Source organism: Hyposmocoma kahamanoa, unplaced genomic scaffold (assembly GCF_003589595.1).
Source record: "Hyposmocoma kahamanoa isolate Upper Pololo Valley unplaced genomic scaffold, ASM358959v1 84, whole genome shotgun sequence".
Taxonomy (NCBI): domain Eukaryota; kingdom Metazoa; phylum Arthropoda; class Insecta; order Lepidoptera; family Cosmopterigidae; genus Hyposmocoma; species Hyposmocoma kahamanoa.
Genome location: NW_020654229.1, coordinates 315,490 through 325,525, shown reverse-complemented (window position 1 = coordinate 325,525; position 10,036 = coordinate 315,490). Strand labels below are relative to the sequence as shown.

At 35.1% G+C, this 10,036-nt stretch overlaps 1 long non-coding RNA gene across 1 annotated transcript; it reads right to left on the bottom strand.

Annotated features, from left to right (window-relative positions):
* Positions 1-961: 961 nt before the first annotated feature.
* Positions 962-9,318, bottom strand: LOC113234549. Its single transcript, XR_003310800.1, has 3 exons — positions 9,092-9,318; positions 8,639-8,726; positions 962-1,347 (listed from the first exon to the last, which is right to left on the bottom strand). It is a non-coding gene; the product is annotated as an uncharacterized LOC113234549 (long non-coding RNA).
* Positions 9,319-10,036: the final 718 nt, after the last annotated feature.

Here is a 10,036-nt window from a genome sequence, read left to right as displayed (position 1 = left end):
TATTTTACCATGAAGAATGGGCGTGTAACGGATTTACAAACGTTTCCTCTTAAGTGTCATATTATTGTGAAATGTGATGGGATGATAGCAATTGTCGTTAATTCAGTTAGTAATTGTAAATAATAAATAAGTCAGAGTCATTTAAAGTTTATATTAAAAAATGTAGGATAGTCAATTTATTTGGCACTAACATTCAGTCTTGTAGCAATGTAAGTGTAGATATTGTAAATAATTTATTGTCAATTTAAAGCGGGACATTCGAGACTGCGCATGTTGGATGCCAAAGCTGGACAAACTTAGTGTTGGCATAGATACAGTATAAAGTTGAGCGACCATTTTTACCCTAATTGTGCAAAAAGGTTTACTCATTTAGTCTCATCTTTCTAATTATCATTGCACAACTACAAGTTTTAAGGTTTGTTAAAAGGCCTCGTGACTATTTGGAGGATGAGATTCAGGTATGCCGAAACCGGGCAGACAAGAATGGTAGAATCTGAGGCAATGATTTGGCACCAGATAATATGGAGCTGGCCATAATGAACGCCAATCTTCGTTACCATTTGACACTCCAATAATTTTTATTAAAAAAAACCAACCTCAAGAGTTTGTGGAATTACAATTATTTGTCAAATTTAATTGAAATCGCTTCACCGAAATTGGGTGAAATCCAATAAACTGGATTCATCCCCTAATTTGCCACACTTACAGGTGGAATATTTTCTTCAAATTTTAATGAAGCCACTACTGAGGTACCTTTCCAACTAAAAAAATCATCGAAATTTGTTCATAAATTTTAACTGCCTTCGTGGCCGGACGGTTACCATGCCGGTCTGCCACGCACAGGTCACGTGTTCGATTCTCAGGGCGGGAGAAATTTTTGCATTTATTTTTCTCGTAAGTTTGGCTGTAATTTGTGGTTGTCTATGTGTGTGTCCAAGGCTGCGATACAGGATTTCCCTAGTGCTGGGCTATCAATATGTACGTTATTTATTTATTAATTTATTAAATTTCGTACTAATCGCGTAACGTAATTTTTAAGTCGGTTAAAAAAATAACAGGAAAAAATTGGTAATTTTTTTGCACACAATATACAATATCGCATTGTTATTCATTGTTGGAAAGACAATAGAAACAAAATTTTAAGAATTTGCCACGTCACACCCTTTAAAATAAAATTCTATGCCACGTATGATGATCTTCGTAGTCGAGTCGTTTGCATACCGGTTTTCATGGTGTCACCATCTCTGAAGTCTCGAGATCGATCCCCGGCCGGGTCGATGTAGAAAACTAACTTTTCTATATTGTTTCTGGTCCGGGTGTTTGCGGTACCGTCGTTGTTTCCGATTTCTGTAACACAAGTGCTCTTGTTATTTATTTATTTATGACAAATAAAAGGACTACCAATTGTTAGTGGTGTAAGAGGTGGACTTGGTTTACTTCCACGCCATGACTACCGACTTTGTGTTGACCAACATGTAGTATAATCAATGACCCGCTTAATGAAAAAAATCGAAACTTCAACAGCGATTGAAAAAATACGTCACAAACATCCATCCAATGCTCTTCCACACAAAACAAGTCAATTTGTTGTGTGTTTTTTAGCTCTAAGGTTGTTTCTAGCTCGGATTTGTAAAGGTAAGCGTTACGTCAGCTATCAATTTTGCACGCGCTGAAAATAATTTCACAAATTCACGAATTGAACACAAAATATGATAATAATAGAATTTACTATTTGTGTTCGATTTGTTTGCATTACAACCGCACATGAAACCAGCTATTGTCGTTACTCAAAAATGATGGAATTAAATTTTTTTTGTATTTGAAAATTAATAATTTTTTTATTAAAAAAAGACATCAAAACTACGCGTCATGGCCAGATGTATCTGTTTGCCAAGTTTTACTTGGAATCGTTTACCGGAAAGTGCGTGATACCGGATTCACCCCTTAGTTTACCATCCTTAGAGGTGAAATATTTTCTTCAAATTTAAATGGGACCAATAATGAGGTACCTTTTCAACAAAAAAGTAAACATCAACATCGGTTCACGAATACGTACCAAAAAATACAGTCGAATTGAGAACGTCCCTTTTTTTGAAGTCGGTTAAAAAACAGAATTAAGGTTATTGCGAGCAATGGGATTATTTATTTATACATACCTAATAATTACCTGTCTACTCATTAACGAGAATATAAAAATGGTTTCATTTACTAATTTTTCAAATCGTGTTTTCCCAATTCCTTAATTTTTGAGTTACGACAATATTTAGTCTTATGTACGACATGTCACTGACATGCATAGGTCACTCCTTAGGTGACTGATTTTCAGTCTCATTAATACCACATTGAACAGTAAGTATATATTATTCAACATGCGTAAGAATTTCATGACGTCAAGCACGGAAGAAGAAAATTAATAGAAGTACCTTTTGCCCCAATTACCATCAGAACCGCTGTCGTCAAAACTCGCACATTGATAATTTGAAACACTATGACGTATTGACAATGATTGATCGTAGTTTCAAATTTAAAATGAAGTAACAAATTCTGGACTGTAATTTAAACTTTACCCTGTTGGCATATCGTTGAAAGTTAAATACTTATTATTTCAAGTTACGATATTTCGATTTTGTGTTGAAATTTCAATCAATGTTCTGCCATCTAGAGGTTAATAGCTGAACGACGACGAGTTTGAAATGTTTACAAATTTTTCAAAAAAAAAGTGATCATTATATGGTCGCCTAAGGCGCTCCGCAGATGGAGCAACTTTAGTTGGCGCAACTGGCATCTTTTTACAAGTTTCCGTTAACGGTTGTCGGTTGTGGCAACTAAAAGGCCTCGTTGCTGGTTGCCCCAATTTTAAATAAACTTTCGAAATCCACTGTCAAGACTGACGCTGCGGGGAACGAGGAGGGAGTGAAGTTAACCGGTACAAATTTGCAAGTTTCTAGTTGCGGCAATTAAGAATTTATTTAATCAAGGATTTCGACAATCGAAAACTGAGTCGATTGCCGAAATTCTCAACTGAAGCTGCTAAGTCTGCGCGGTTTCTTGAAATTATATGAAAAACGTCATAAACAGCTAGTAGCGGGTTGCCAGTTGCCGAAACTCGATGATCAAAGTTGCTCCATCTGCGCAGCGCTTAAGGTTTTACTTTCGTTTCTTTTAACAAAAAAAAAAAGGGAAACGATATACAGAAAGTCGTTGAAAAACCAAATACAAAACACGACGCAAGCACATAGAAAAATTCGTTGGGTCCGTTGGTTCGTTCCGTGGCTTAGTTGGTATAGCGTCTGGTACGGTATGCAAGAAGACGTCGGTTCGAATCCGACCGGATCGAACGAATTTTTTCTGAGTGTTCGATCTTTGTATTAATGATTACGATATACAGAAAATTAAAAATTCATTAAAATTAAATAAAATAAGACTTAATGATGATACGAAATACCACCATACATAATATTATGTACTACTCCAAAGTAGCGAAATAAGGCATTTTTGTAGCGTAACGTAAACGTACAAAGCGAAAATGGCGGAATGAGCTCAAATATGTGGCACTTCGCGTTCTGTTGGCACACGTGCCACGTAAACTAACCACTTCTACTGTATTTATTGTTCTGTGACGTCAAGATTCTAAATTATTTTTGTAAAAGTCGAAAAAATGGTTAGTGATGTCCAGAATAAAACCCTACAATTGGACGCCAACTCCATACACTACCGGAATATCCTAAAATTCTGTGCTTGGGTCAGTTTAAATTAACAGCATTTCTTGGTATATTTTAGCCACATGTGATCATACGTCAAGAGCTTTTATCACTGGAAGGTAATAAAAATAATACTAACTATATGAAACAAATTATGTATATGTAAAATTTTATAACTCCTATTAAACATAAATAAAGTCTTTAGGCGTGAAACACACAGAGAGCGGGCGGGTGCAGGTCTGATGCGGCCCTTGGTGTGTTGTCGTCCATATAAATACATGGAATTAAACCCGCCGCGGTCCCCAAAACTCTATGTTTTACGCTTAAAACCTCTCTCTTGAAAAGTTGTCATATGAGGCCTTGTTATACCATAGGTGCGTTTTCACTCCTACTTAACCCATTCATGGACAGGCCCTGTAGGTACTCTCCTTTTCCGTCCGAAACAATGACTGTGAAATAAGTAATACTGGTCCAAATTTAAGGCGCATGATACTTGATATTGTCTTTTGTTAATACAAAGTCAAGTATTACTTATCTGACGGTTATTGTTTTGGACGGGAACTATAGTGGACCCCAGTAACAGCATTTACAGTAAAATTAAATATCAGAATATGATAGTAAGTGGTCTAGTTGAAGAAAAATTATTTGCACCGATGAACGTTTTCTCTTGGAACGGCGTATCCTTTCTATTACAATAAATAAAACCATTAAGACTTTTTTACTTAAAGCGTACACGGATTCAGCAAGTTGAAATGGCAGTGAACAGGGTACATAGCTCGTAGAACTGACGGCCGTTGGGGCAGAAAGGTTCTCGAATGAATACCACGAACCGGAAAGTGTTCAGTAGGACGACCCCCTATTAGATGGACGGATGACCTGGCAGCTAGCTAGTCTGGCTATCTTTGAGGTTCAGCAGTGGCCGTCCTCCGGCTGATACGATGATGTCACGGATTTAACAATCTTGGTCTGTCGTACCAGTCACGGTTGTGCTAATGCAATGCAACTGCCTCCGTGGCCGAACGGTTACCATGCCGGACTGCCACGCAGAGGTCCCAGGTTCGATTCCCGGGCCGGGAGAAATACTTGTATGGCCTACATTTATTTCTCTCGTGAGTTTGGGTGTAATTTGTGGTTGTCTATGTGTGTGTCCATGGCACCCGCGACACAGGGTTTCCCTAGTGCGGGGCTATGTTGATTGTGAGCGTTATTATTATTATTATTATTATAATGCTTTTTCTGAATTCTAGTTTTCATGAAAGAGTTAAGCGTATATCTGGTCTGGTCAGTTTGTTTTTTCTGCTAGCAGAATACAAATGGACAATCTAAAGTTAGCTGGGTTTTTCGCTGTCCACCGATCGGAGGAGGGGGAACATTTTTTCCCATACCTCCGATTAAGCAAGTTCATAAATAAAAAACTTTACAAAATTGAAGATATATAAATGTAATATCGACTGTGAACTGGCAACCGGTACTATCTCGATTTTGGTAACTTTACAGAACGAAGAAGAAATAATTTATATAGCATCTGGTTTATTAAATAAAAATACGTAGTGTACATACATACAAGTACATGTGTAATAAAAATATTCAAAAACTACGTATTTTTATTTAATAAACCAGATGCTATATAAATGACGCAAACAATTCTTTTCTTCATCCTTTTAAGTTGTCAAAATTGAGATAGTACCGATTGCTAGTTCGCAGTCGATGTATTAAAATTTAAATGATTAAATAGTCCCCTGTTGATATTGCATTATTAAGTAAATATTGACAAATTTATACCAAACATCAGAGTATTCCCAACGATTTTATTATAGACAACGTAAACTCGACACTCGCGACTCGGTGGGGCTGTACATATATTTTGTATTTTTTATGTGAAGCCTTATCACTATTTTGCAATAATTATTTTATTTCATTTATTTTTCTATAGACTGTACAATGACCATATAATGCTCAATCGTATGCATGGGAAAAAACAATCTCGCTCCGCCTACCGACCGGACAGGGAAAAATCCCTTAAAACACATATTTTTAAAATTTTTTTAATTGAAAAGGTCTCAAAATGTTATGTTAGTATTTACTATTGTACTAAATTACAAATGTAATAGCCAGCTAAGAAGTAAGTGGAATGTTTACAAATGCATTCTTTAAGGTTCTACTTGACAAATCAAATTATTTTTCTAGTTTAAACCGTCTGTGTTATGGGACAATGAACTCGGAATAATTACACTTTAAATTGTCCTGAGGATTATAGTTACTCTCAGTCATGACATGACGCTGAAAAAGCAAAACGCAGAATTTTAAATCACAATAATTTAATATAATAAAATATTGATTATAAAAAAGCGACCTCAAAACTTTATGGAATTACACCTATTTGCCAAGTTTTATTCAAACCGGTTACCGGAAAGTGCGCGAAACCGGATTCATCCCCTAGTTTGTGACCCTTAAGAAGGCATATTTTCTTCAAATTTAAATGGGACCAATCCTGAGGTACCCTCTTTCCAGCAAAAAAAGAATCATCAAAATAAGTTCACCGGTTTACCGGAATTATCGCGTAACATTTGTGTGTAACAAAAAAAATGCAGTCAAATTGAGAACCTCCTCCTTTTTTTGATGTCGGTTAAAAATTTAAACAAATTGAAAATGTATAATTGTAAAAACTTTGTCAATTTACGACTTTATTAGGGTATAAAATGTAATTAAATACGATTTTGGAGACACTATTGTACACGCGGTTACATACTAAAGTACATCAGCTACTTTTTAAAATTATTTTTAAATAACTTATGATGGTGCTCAAGTACAGTTGGGTAATTTTCAGGTAAGTTTTTTGTACTTAATTTTGGTGACAATTTCCTTTTATATAAAATATTTATAGAATATCATCATGAAGTATTATTTAATATTCGAGTGTGGTAACCTGAATATATTCGAGTAATTAAATAATAAAAATTGTCACTAAAATGAAGTACAAAAACTTTACCTCAAAATTACCCGACAAGTTTTTTTTGGGCTTTAGGTAGTTCTTATCGCAAGCGGCGTAGGTCGAATTTAAACGTTAAGGGTGTGGCCAAACGAACGTAATCTATTGAGTTGTGAGTCGTGTTTTTTTGAGTCACTAAATTTACACTATTCGATTTTATATTAAAATCTGGTATGTGCCGCACGATGACGCAAAATGGTCGCACTGTGTGACGTATTTGTGCGGATGGAGAGTTTTACAAATTGATCTGGATATTCACTTAATTGATATTCAATTATTTTTACCGATAGAGGGCCGGATTTGAATCGAAGTCTTCTAGCAGACCGTGCCAGACGCTATGCCAACTAAGCTATGGAACGAACCAGCGGACCTCATGATTTTTTCTATGTGCTTGTTGTCGGATCCTCGGTTGTCGGATCGTATTTGGTTTTTCAACGACTTTTTAGCCGCAAACAGACGTCTTCTAAGACGTCGGTTCGAATCCGGCCGGATCGAAGGAATGTTTTCTAAGTGTTCGATCTTTGTATTAATAATTAATTATATTCACATAAACTTTCATATAGTATATGAAACTGCTCACACTTTTTTTTAGTCTTTCCATGTCTAGGTGGATGTGCAGCATCTTTTTGTTTTTATTGACCTACTAACAAATATCATCTAACGCTTTATAAATGCACACTATTTTTAATGGAGCCATTACATTATATGACACAAACACCCGTGCAAATGCTTAAAAGCAACTGAATAAAATTCGTTCGTCTGGCGCCCTAATCGATTTCGGTCGAACGAAAATTACGAGTCTCAAAAAACGCGACTTACAATTACAACTCATAAAATTACGCTCGTCTGGCCTCACCCTAAATATCAACCTTGACCTTCTAATATGAATGTTCACGTTGCTACCAGAAAAAAAAAATTTATTACGGACCATAGCGAGGGTCTAGAATAGAGTCCGTCTTTAATAAGTTTGTCCGTCTGACTTGTTTTAGTTATCGATTTTACTAATTTATTATCAAATAAGCATTTTTTGCACTATTTCTTTACTTTAAAACTAATTGTGATAATTTTTATAGTTAAAATATTTATTTCATAGACACAATGGCGGCGTTTTTGCCGCGCAAAAAGTAATATTGGGAAATTGGATGTTGCGTTGGTGCGATTTTGTTAAAGTTTAATTAAAATTATAGTTACAATTTTTATTATTATTGTAAATAAAGGACTTTAATGTGCTATATAATAAATGTTTATTTCAGAAATATTAAAATCATCTTTCATTTCTATTTCACAAATTTTTAATTTCATGGCATTGACATACCAACAAATGGACGTCGGGTTCGTGTTTAAAAGTCTCTAAACCAAAACAACATCAAATCATAATAATCTCAGTACAGAGTACTAAAAAACCGACCTCAAAAGTACGTGGAATTACATTTATTTGCCAAGTTTTATTGAAATCGGTCACCGAAAAGTGCGGAAACCCGGATTCATCCCCTAGTTCGCCACTACACGGGACTTGACACAGGAGATAATAAAAATCGTTTCTCACTACTCAAAGTATATTGAGAGAGCAAAACGCCTTGAATTGGAGAATAGCAAAAATCAACCATTAAAATAATTGCTCCCCGTAGTAAAATTTAGGCGCTATTTATAAAAATGAACTAAAAAAAATGTGAAAATTTTCACGAGTTAAATCCATGGTGATGTAGACAACCAATTTCTAAAATGACGCCACAATTTAAAAACAAGTGACAGTCAGACGAAACAAACTGTATTCTCAGCCAAAGAGTTCCATTTTCAAATGTTGTAATTACTTTTAAATATTGTTTTTGTAAGTGGCTAGTTCCGGAAACTTATAGTGCGCCCTATGTATTAATAGAATTCTAATAATTAAAATGTTCATCAGGTATTTATATCGATATAATATTATATTTTTCATTAATTCACTAACCAGAATAATATTGAAGATTGTAGCATAAACAGGGTATGAGCTACACTGGACCGAGTCTGGGCCTCGAATTAGACGACAAATTTTGCCGCTACAAAAAGAGCGTTCATGGTGAATCAACAATAGGGAAAAATAACTGGCACAACACATATAAAAAAGAAAAACAAAGATATAGCACTACAGGATTTAGAAGATGAACAAACTACGACACATCACATATAAAAAGGTAAACAAAAATATTCTACTGCCGGAATTAGTACAAGCTACTAATTATATAAAGAAGGGAAAACCTAAGGATTTTGCACTACACTTTTTGTTCCACAACACCGCTGAATTAAAACAGGAAACAGAAATAACGATTTAACGTCAATAGCAATTTTGACACGATACTCTTCACGGTAATAAATTGTCCGGGTGAACGGAGGACTATGTATTAACGGTGTATGTACTCAGCACCTGGTACTTGAAAATGCATCCAGAATTTCCTCGGGTGGTAGGGTAGTCGTTGCATTTAGTATGTCGCAGACATGTGTCCGTGGTTCTCACAACTCACATCAAGCACCCAGGCAAAAGTATATCGAGGGTGAACGTGCAATTACAATAATTCAGTTGATTCGTTCGTTTTCTTATTAGAGAAAAAACCGTACGTCAGTTTCTTGTCAACCAAAAAACAAAAAACACCAACCAAACAGACTTTCAAAAAGAACCCAACCTTTTTAAATTTCAAGAAACGCCCGACTAAACCACAAAAAGGTTCCAAACCAAAAAGGACTAAGAACGTTAAGAATAACCTAACCTCCGGTTAAAAAACCTACCTCGAAGGTCATTCATCCCCTAGTTTGCCACCCTTAGAGGTTGGAATATTTTCTTGAAATTGAAATGGGATCACATCTGAGGTACCTTCTTTTCAACAAAAAAAGAATCATCAAAATTAGTTCACAAACGGCGGAGTTATCGCGTAACATACATACAAAAAAAAACATACAGACGAATTGAGAACCTCCTCCTTTTTTCGAAGTCGGTTAAAAAACATGTTCATGCAGCGTATTATAAATAAATAAATAAAAATAAAAATCTTTTATTTTTCAGACCCCATAGGTCCATAGTTTGTTAGTAAGCAACCTTATACTATATTAGTAACAAACAAACAATTAACAAATAAACAAACAAAATTATGCTGCAAGATTTTTTATAATAATAACAACCATAGATTTAGTATATAGGTACCCAAAATCCATGATAATAACGCACACCCTCGACACACACAACCACAAATTACATCCAAACTCACGAGAGAAATAAATGTATACATATACAAATATTTTTGGACAAGTACTTTTAAATAAGGTAACCAAGGTATTTGAAATTGCGTGTCCAATTTTATCATTATCTAGTTCATAA